The following is a 10,674-nucleotide window of genomic DNA, read 5'->3' as shown; positions in this document are numbered from 1 at the left end:
AAAAGAAATCAGAGTGGGAGGTGGGTTCCCAAAAGGGGACAATGCTCAGCACCCCACGGAGGGGCTCGTTCTACGCCACCTAATCCCAATAAAGCATGATAAATTTAGCCGGGTCTACGTCAAGAGTTCTTAGGGGGCTTCCCTGGTGGTTTAGTGGTTAAGATTCCGCACTCGGGCTTCCCTGGTGGCGCAGTGGTTGAGAGTCCGCCTGCCGATGCAGGGGACACGGGTTCGTGCCCCGGTCCGGGAAGATCCCACATGCCGCGGAGCGGCTGGGCCCGTGAGCCATGGCCGCTGAGCCTGCGCGTCCGGAGCCTGTGCTCTGCAGCGGGAGAGGCCACAGCAGTGAGAGGCCCGCGTTCCGCAAAAAAAAAAAAAAGAGATTCCGCGCTTCCACTGCAGGGGGCTCAGGTTCCATCCCTGGTCAGGGAAGTTCTGCATGCCAAGAGGTGTGGCCCAAAAAAAAAGAGTTCTTCGGGCTGCACGTGGAGTAAGATTGGGGGCTAGAGGTATGGGGGTGAGGCCCAGATCTGGACGTGGAGCAGGGAAGAGGCCGGTATGGATTTCCAAACCTGGTTTTCCCATGAGCTGTGATAGGGCACCATCTGGGGGAACAAGGGCAGGAGCCAATGCTCTGGGTGGTGCTCAGAGTCAAAGATCCAGTCCACAGGGGAGACACGGAAGAGATCAAGACAGAACAGTAGGACCCAAAAAAAGGCCAAACCCAGGGATGGGGATCATGGACAGGGCAAGAAGTGATTTCAGAAACACATAGGTTCATTGGGCGTCCCTGAGCCAGAGACTCCTGGGGCCATATTATAAAGAAAAGGCATGGGACACAGCCACACCGGAGCTCAGGAACAGCCCAGGGCTAACAGAGCTGAGTCTCTTTGCAATGTGCTCCCTGGAATGAAGGTGGGCCCATGGGCTGCATAACAGGATGCTGAGAAAGACGGTCCAAAGTGTCAGTCTGAGGGGCTGGGCAGAAATAGACCAAATTTCAGGAGGCAAGACAAGGACGTTCAGAATGGAGAGAGGAGACAGTCCTGGAGAAACTCCCCCTTGCCCCTTGGAGCAGGTCAAATGTGGTTTTATGCCCCCGGGAAGAGGGTACTGATGACAGCTCACCATATGCTGGTTCAGACAGAGGCTGGGTCCTCACTCCTTTCTTGCTCAACCCCACCACACAGCCTTGGGAAGGACCGGCTCAAGAACTGGATTAGAGAAAGTAGCCGTGGGCCAGCCGTGAGGCAGCGTTTATTGAGTTCTTACTGTGGCCAAAAGCAGTGCTAAGCATGACTCTTGAGTTACAGTTCATCTACCCAGACTTTCCATTCTTTCTTCCTTCAATGAAGTTCTCCTTTTGATTATTTATCAACCACAACCTCTACAAGAGCCTTTGTTTTAGGCAAAATGACAGGTATCTGTTAATGTTTAGGCAAATGTGTAGGCAAAATGACAGGTATCTAGGAGTGGGGCCCCTGTAAACACATTATTCTTTGTTTAATTTTTTTTGTAGTTTTCAGTCACGGAGATTTGGGAGTTGTTTGTTACTGCAGCATAATTTACCTTATCCTGATTGATCTAAGTGCATAGAGGAAGGAAATCAGGACAGGCTTCACAGAGAAGCTTGGGAAGATGAGGCCAATTGGAGCAGCAGAGAGCAGAGAAAGGGACACTCTAGAGGGTGATTGGGGTGTGGAATCACAGAGCCGCACAAGCCACTGACAGGCTCTGAGGTCTGATGTGGCTGTCATGCAGGACACAGAGAGGAAAGGAAGTAGGGTGAGACGAGGCTGCAGGGAAACATAGGGGCCAGATCGTGACAAATCTTAAAAATATACTAAGGAGTTACAGAAAATGAGGAACCAACAAAGGTTTTATTGAGTTAAACCCTAGTGGGATATATATTTTAGGAAAATGACTAGCTGCAGAGTAGAGAGAAAACAGAGTAGGAGGAAGACCAGAGGCTAGAAGACCAGTTAGGAGGCAACTACAAGTTGAGAGTAAAGTGACGAAGGCCTAAATCAGAGATTGACAAAGTTTTCCTGTAAAGGGCTAGGCTGGAAATAGTTTAAGCTTTGACTACCATGCAGTCTCTGTGACCACTACTCAACTCCTCATGATAGCACAAAAGCAGCCAGAGATAATATGTAACAAATACACATAGCCATGTTCCAATAAAACTTTATTTACAAAAGAAGGAGGTAAGGGCCAGATTTGGCCCATGGGCTGCTGTTTGCCTAGCCTCGACCTAAAGTAATGATAGGACAGCTACCATTTTTTGAGACCTGCCATGTACCGGGCACTTTTCAGACATTGTTACTGATTCTCTCAACCTTGCAGGGAGGGATTATTGGCTCCATTTCACAGAGAAGGAAACTGAGGCTGAGAGCTGTTGGGTAACTTGCCCAGGGTCATACGGCTGGTATATGGCAAAGTCAGGATTCAAAGTCAGGTCTGACTCTAGAGCCCAGGCTCTTAACCCATGCCACCCGGAGGCAGCCAAGAAGGAAGGGACGGGGGATATACAGGACTGTCAGTTCTCAGTGCCTGAGAGAATTCATTCGCTCACTCATTCATTCATTCATCCAACCTCCCTTCAACACATATTTTGCTTTATGCTATTTGCGAAGTATTAGGGATTTGAAGATAAATGAGATGTGATTCCTGTCCTTGAGAAGCTCAGAGTCTAGCATTTAAACCTATAACTGGATGTGGGGATGAAGAAAGGAAAGTGTGATTTATTAATAAGATCAAGGAAGTAAAACAGTGAAATCGCTTTCATCCCCACCTGCTTCTTTCCTCTAATCATCCAGAGAGCCCTCCAGTCCTTTGGGATCAGAGACACCCAATATTTTCACCTTCTAGCAGGAACACGTAGGTGATTTACCATGAAACTATTGAAGTTTAAGCTTCAGGGTCCCTTGCTTCCTAAAACAGGCCCTTCTAAGGCCCTGTGTCTAATTTTGTATTTCTTTCTTAGGAATCACCCCTCAGAAGTGTATAGGCCTCAGGCTCCCAAATCTGGATCTGCCCTTGAGTCAATGTTTCACAGAGCCAGGTCTGTGAAACACTGTTTTTAGGAATTACCAGGGGCTAAGGATCCTGGTTTGGGCTCTCAGGGAAACTAAGAACCTGGGCTTGCCCTCAAAGTCACAGGTGTGGCCAATTCAAAGTCGTTCCCCTTAACATCAGCTGGTTCTGCTCCCTTTTCCTTTAAAATCAACCCTGGGCCCAGTGGTTTCTGCTGACTCAACTCCTTGGAATTTAAGACACCCAGGAATTCAAAAATCTTCCCATCAACCTCTCAACAACCTCTCAGTGGGCCACTGGGGCAGCAAAGGACACAGGCAATCCTAATGGTGCTGGGGGTGGGCCTGAGGCTGGGCAGGAACTGAGAGCCACTGAAGGTAGGCTGCTGGCCATCACAGGGCTTCCCAGGCCAAGGATGTCTCTCCAGCTCATCTGTAGGCCCAGAGGAAATCAAACTCTGCAGAGCTGGCTGTTTTACGCTCATCCGAGTCACACATGACTCAAAGCTAGAATGTTGTTTGTGTGAAAACAGGAGGCCTAACTGGCAAAATAATGGGCTCTGGCCATTGCTCAGAGTCCTGTGCCTTGCCAGGCAAACCCACAAAGCATCCTAAATTACAGGCTGGGAATTGGGTGAGTGAGTGAGCACGACGCTGAGACTCCTTCAGGGCAGGTACTATGCCTGTGTTGTCCACTGTCACATCTCCAGCATCTGGTACGGCCCCTGACCCATGGGAGGTGCTCAATAAAGACTTGGATTAAAGAAAGTGGATTAGCTGTTCTTGGGAGATAAATTCGTTTCTCCTAAGATGAATTAGCCATCCTTTGGACAGTTCCCTCTAAATGAACAGCACTGACCAATGGTTTCAGAGCATCTTTTTCCTTGGACAGTGTGAGAGACACACTATAGTTTCTAACCTTGTGGCCTCCCCTTTTTTGGATTCTGTGCAAGCCACACACAAGCCTCTTGTTATGACTCGTTACCTGCCAAGCAGTCACCTTATTAACAGTTACATTCCAGGGCTCTTTTCCAAAGCTTGTTTTAACTCCTTGGTGGGTGTTGGGGAGACAGGTGACGTACTGAGAATCCCCACCGGCTGCAGGGACTGGCTCATCCATTCGGTGTGGGTTCCACTCACTTCACTTTCAAAGGGCCTCGGGTTCTGACTTTCCTTACAGCCACCAGTCCTCCTTAAGTCCATTCTTCCCAGGATCTTCCTATGTGGGTTTGTAAGGGTTTTAGTTAGCATATGATTTTTTGGCATAGTTGAAGCAGGAAATGCTTTCATGAAGAATTCAGCGGCTTGTGGAGATAAACCATGATGTCAGAGGGACATCAGGACGCCTGGACTCATTTTGGACACACCATTCATTTCACAACTTAGCACCCGAAGCCCTCTGTGGTAGCCAAGTGCAGGGCTGTAAGCAACGTTTGTAAATGAAGAGACACTCCCTCCCAAGGTCAGCAAGCTGGTAAAAGGGAATAGCTTAATTGCAATCACGGAGAATTGTAAAATGAACTGGGAGCGCTTAGTGGGGTGATCCTCCAACTTTGCATGACCGGGATCCCTGTGGGTGTTCTTTCAAATGCAGATCCTTGGGCTCCATCCCTCAGAAACTCCGACCAGTAAGTCCGAGGGGGCTGGGAAGGTTTTAACAAACAAGAGCTCCCCCCTCAACCCCCCCAAGAAGGTGATGCTACTGGAAGTGGCCCCAGCACACTTGAAGGGGTCAGGAAATTGTTCACAAGGGCAGGGGTCTACTGCTGACTTTTTTTTTTTTTTTTTTTTGCACCGCAGCGCGCAGTTTGCAGGATCTCAATTCCCCGAGCAGGAATTGAACCCGGGCGATGGCAGTGAAAGCAATGAAAGCGCCAATTCCAAACCAATAGACCACCAGGGAACTCCCTCTACTATTGATTTTTTTTTTTTTTTTTTTTTTGTTGGTACGCGGGCCTCTCACTGCTGTGGCCTCTACCGTTGCGGAGCACAGGCTCCGGACGCGCAGGCTCAGCGGCCATGGTTCACGGGCCCAGCCGCTCCGCAGCATGTGGGATCCTCCCGGACCGGGGCACGAACCCGTGTCCCCTGCATCGGCAGGTGGACTCTCAACCACTGCGCCACCAAGGAAGCCCTCTACTGCTGATTTTTAAAGGAGGAAGGAGTAGAAACTTACCAGGCACAGAGGCACAAAATGGCCTTACCTTCGACTTTGAGAAAATGAAGGCCAAGAGACACAGCTCTGCCTAAAACAACTTTATTTCTTATGACTGTCAGCAGAGAATGAGTCCTATTGCCTGGTGAACGCTTACTTCACCTGGGCTCCTCTTGTCTCCTCCATCCTCCCCGCTGCCTTACTCAGGCACAGACACACACACACACACACACACACACACACACACTCACACACACATGCCTTCCCCTAAGCCTCTAAACACACTGGAGTCTCCCCCATTCCTCAAATCATCAGAACCATCCCCTTTACTCTGGACCCCTCCACTTACCACCTTCTAGTTCCCATTTATTTCAATGAGAAGCTTCTTTAAACATAGAAGAAAGAAAAAAAAAAGAAACAAAAGGGATATGAAACTAGTACTTGTTCATTAGAGAAAATTTCAAAACTAAGGGGGAAAAAGCCCTTCACATCCACATCATAGACTCTCAAGACACTCTTATCAGAATGGCAATTCAATTAATTCTGTCACCAGAATGTAAATGGCTTGAGGATGAGGACGTGATTTTCTTTTTCACCCTTGTAAGCTCGGTGGACACAGAAGACTCCCAATAAACATGTATAAATTGAACAAATAACATAAATCCTTCATATTATCCATTCAGTCTTTATTTTATGTATTTGCTTTATTAGAAAACAAAAATGGCATCATGCTGTTTATACATCATTTACAAAAGGATCAGTGTATGATTAAAGTCTGATTTTCTTATGGAAAAGATACCACAAATATATTTCTAGCTGCTCTGGGTTTGGATAAATAATTTATTTAGGGGCTTCCCTGGTGGCGCAGTGGTTGGGAGTCCGCCTGCCGATGCAGGGGACACGGGTTCGTGCCCCGGTCCGGGAAGATCCCACATGCAGCAGAGCGGCTGGGCCCGTGAACCATGGCCGCTGAGCCTGCGCGGCGGAGCCTGTGCTCCGCAACGGGAGAGGCCACAACAGTGAGAGGCCCGCGTACCGCAAAAAAAAATAAAATAAAATAAAAACTAATTTATTTAGGTTGTCTTCAGTCTTAAGTATTAAAAAGAACATTGTGATAAACATCCTTGTATCTAAAATCTTTACATGTATCAATCATGCTTTAAAGAGACCAAGTGAGTTGAAGTGGGATTGCTATATCAAAGACTGGGCAAAATTCTATGGTTCTTTGAAATCCTGTCTTGGAATGGTTGTAACAATTCATATGAATTGTTATTAATAAAATAAACAAGATTTTAAAAAATCAGTGATGGGGGCTTCCCTGGTAGTGCAGTGGTTGAGAGTCCGCCTGCCGATGCAGAGGACACGGGTTCGTGCCCCGGTACGGGAAGATCCCACATGCCGCGGAGCGGCTGGGCCCGTGAGCCATGGCCGCTGAGCCTGCGCGTCCGGAGCCTGTGCTCCGCAACGGTAGAGGCCACAACAGTGAGAGGCCCGCGTACCGCAAAAAAAAAAAAAAAAAAAAAAAAAAAATCAGTGATGGGACCTTATATTAGATAAAGTAGTCAGGAAAGGCTTCTCTGAGGAGATGACTTTAGGTTAAGGCTGCTACAGGAAGAATCAGGTACGGACACTCCAGGGATAGGAAAGGAAACCACTCTGCAGCCAGAGCAACCCATCTAACACGGATTACATAGTGGGGGCAGAAGACAAGCTGAAGTAAGTAGAGGCAGACCCTACCAGGACTTTAGACCTTGGTAGGAATTTGAGTGATAGTCTGTAAGAGATGGGGAGCATTGAAGGTGAACCATCTGAAGGGCTCTAAGCAGTGGATATATGATCCATTTGTAACTCTGAACTGTAGCTCTAGGAAGGAAACACATCAAACTATAACAATGTTTACCTCTGTGTGGTAGGTTTATAAGTGATCTTTATTTATTTTCTTTATGTTTTTCTGTATTTGCCAAAATTTCTCCAATGAGTATGTATTACTTTATAGTTTTAGAAATTTAGTCAAAAAAGGGAAAAAATCTAACTAGAAGTGGTACAAAGGACAACAGAAGGGGTATGATTAGTGGCGAGGGGCCAAGATGTACTGAGGCTCGAGGAGGGAGGGTAGCAGCCTGGAGTGGTTTGGTTGCCATGGGAATGGAAAGGGATGAACCTGACCAATGTTTAATGGGTAAAATCCACTGGTGACTGATTGGCCACTGGAGGTAAATGGGAAGGAAGTCTAGATGACTACTGGGTTTCATCTTGGGTAACTGACTAGGTTGATGATGACTCTGCTCAACACAGTAGAGGATACAGGAAGAGCACAGACATGGGAGGGAACGTAAGAGTGGTATCACAGGAAATGAGAGTGGCCTACAGCATAAAAAGCCAAGCAATCAGATGAATCAGGTTATAAAGCTGAGGAAGAGGAGTGACATTTTATGAAGCTTGACTATGAAGAGAAAGAAACAATAAGGTGGTAAGCAGAGGGAATGTAGGGCTGAGGTGTTTCTTGGCCAAGGGAAACAAACCAGCAGAGGCTGCGTGGCTGGAAGTATAGATGTTAAGGAGGTGACAGAAGGAGTATGATCCAAGATGGGGTGAAGTGGGATCATAAGCAGAGGTAGGATTGAACTGGAAAAAGGACATCTTGGCTCTTCTGGGATGGGAGTGAGGGCATGAAGTAGCAGGATACACATGTACAGATTCCTTTGGGGGTTAATAGTGGGAACGGGAAGTTCTTACTTTGTGAACTATATTCCCTCTGTGAATTAGAAGGTGAGGTTATCTATTGGGGGGGTGGATAGGTAAGTAGTGGAAGCCAAGTGGTGAAGGTCTGTAATAATCTGAGAAAGGAAGAGGGTGCTGATCAGATAAGAACTGCTCGATGGTACTGAGGTCCAACTGAAGTTGGATCCACTAGATTTTGTAACAGTTCCCCCCCCCCGACGAATCCGTTTATTTGCATCATATTTTACATTGTGTTCTGCATGCCAAGAAAATATAGGTGGGGGGAAATCGTCATGCAGTTGATTCCGGATTGGGAGTTTGCAGGGGTGGTGCAGCTTGAGAATGAGGGGTCTAAAGAGTTGAAGGTCATGAATGAGAATAGTTTTAGTTGACCATAGGGAACCCACTGGGTCAGGAAGAGAATAGGGTTAAAAGAAAAAGAAAAGAAGTTAAGTGGAAAGATCAAAGGATTGAGGTCCTGAAGAAGTAAAAGAATAGATTTAATGGCAGAGTAAGAAAACTGGAAAAGTAGGCAGTCACAATAAAACAGGAAGTCGTGTAGTAGAGCTCTGGGTGTGGTCAGTAGAGGGGAATGGGTGGCTGAAGTGCAGGTGCACATAGTTAGATTGTCAGAAACCAAGGCATTGCAACGCTGTGCTTGAAAATACTCAGAGTGGCAGAATTTGAAGTGAAAACTGGAAAGTTGGAGGCCTCCATGACTCTTACCTAGTGACAGTGAGGTGGGTGGAGAGCACAGAGCGGTGAGGTACCAGATAGCATGAGCCTTTCTGACCCTTTCCAGGGCTCTAGGGAGGTGGCAGAAAAGGGTGGTTAGCAGCAGGGCCTCTGAAACACACGGGGGCTCAAATCCTGGCTCTACCAGCGACTAGGTATGCGGCCAAGTCAATTAACTTCTCTGTGCCTCTCTTGCCTTATGAGTAAAATGAAGCTATAATAGCACCCACAAGAAAAGTGCTCATCACAAGCTCTACCTGTAGCAGAGCACTACTTAAATGTCAACATCATTATGATTTCTTATTTGTGCAATGAAGGGGTTGTAACAGTCTCTAAGGCAGAGATTCTCAAACTTTTTGGTCTCCGGATCCCTTTATGCTCTTAAAAATTACTGAAGACTCCAAAGAACTTTTTTTTAAATGTGTATTATACCTACTGATTTTTTAAAATAAATTTGTTTATTTTATTTATTTAATTTTTTGGCTGCATTGGGTCTTTGTTGCTGCGAGCGGGCTTTCTCTAGTTGTGGCGAGCGGGGGCTACTCTTCGTTGCAGTGCACGGGCTTCTCCTTGTGGTGGCTTCTCTTGTGGAGTACGGATTCTAGGCGTGCAGGCTTCAGTAGCTGTGGCACGTGGGCTCAGCAGTTGTGGCTTGCGGGCTCTAGAGCACAGGCTCAGTAGTTGTGGTGCACGGGCTTAGTTGCTCTGCAGCATGTGGGATCTTCCCAGACCAGGGATTGGACTGTGTCCCCTGCATTGGCAGGCGGATTCTTAACCACTGTGCTGCCAGGGAAGTCCCCTATTGATTTTTAATTAAAATTAAAATCTTAACATAACCCATTTCCTAGAAAATCTTTTAACATAACCCATTTCCTAGAAATACAAATATTTTTAAGAAAAGTAATTTTTCAAAATAAAAAATATTTGGAACTGTGACATTGTTTTACATCCTTGCAAATAGTACCTCTAATGTTCGGCTTAACTGAAGACAGCTGGATTCTCTTAGCTGCTTCTGCCTTCTATCTACTGAGACGTGCTGTTTCAAGTATACAAGAAAACCCAAGCAACTCACCCTCTGAAAGGGTCTTGAGGACCCTGGACAACACTTTGAGAACAGTTACTTTAAGTTTTCTTCCAGCTTTATACCACACTACTGGATCCGAGACAGAAAGGAATCATGTGATTGTCTGTCTTGGAGGAGTTTAGCTAAGAAACAAGATGAAAACTAATTATAAATTATGCACAGCATAAGTGAGCACAGGGAACTTACTGGTGTGCCTGAGGGGCAAGGAAGGCTTAACAGAGTACAAGGAATTTTAATTTAGGCTTGAATTTCTTGTCCTCCCTTTAAGCAGAGGGAAGCACATGTGCAAAGGCCCAGAGGCAGGAATCAATATAGTATGAGATAGCACAGGGTACACTGGCAGAGGCAGGAAAAGTCCTTATGCTGGAAAAGAATGTTGGGCCTTATATGAGAAGTTAAACTTCACCCTCTAATCACAGGAGGCTGGGGTGACAAGAGTCTGCTTTTCTTTTTTAAAGTTAGGTTTAGTGAGGTACAATTTACACAGAAGTAAAATGTAATCTTTTAGGTTTACAGATCTATAAGTTGTGACAAAGGTATACAGTAAACACAACACAATCAAGACAGTATTCTCATCACCTCAGTAAGTTCTCTGTAGTCAATCCCCATCCCCCCACCCTCTCAGCTGCAGGTCACTATTAATCTGATTTCTGTTCCTACAGTTTAAGTTTTTACTTTTTCTTTTTCTTCTTTTGGCTGCGCGAGCAGCTTGCGGGCTCTCAGTTCCCCAACCAGGGATTGAACCTGGGTCACAGCAGTGAAAGCCTGGAATCCTAACCACTAGGCCACCAGGGAACTCCCTAAGTTTTTACTTTATAAAATTATACACTCACAAGAAGTTGCAGAGAGAGCCCACGTACACTCCCCCCTGGCCCCCATGGTAATATCTTACAAAACTATAGAAAAATATCAAACCAGGAAACTGACATTAGTGCAATTAACTA

This window comes from Orcinus orca, chromosome 13 (genome assembly GCF_937001465.1).
Source record: "Orcinus orca chromosome 13, mOrcOrc1.1, whole genome shotgun sequence".
Classification (NCBI taxonomy): Eukaryota; Metazoa; Chordata; class Mammalia; order Artiodactyla; family Delphinidae; genus Orcinus; species Orcinus orca.
Note: the sequence above shows the minus strand (reverse complement) of the source record.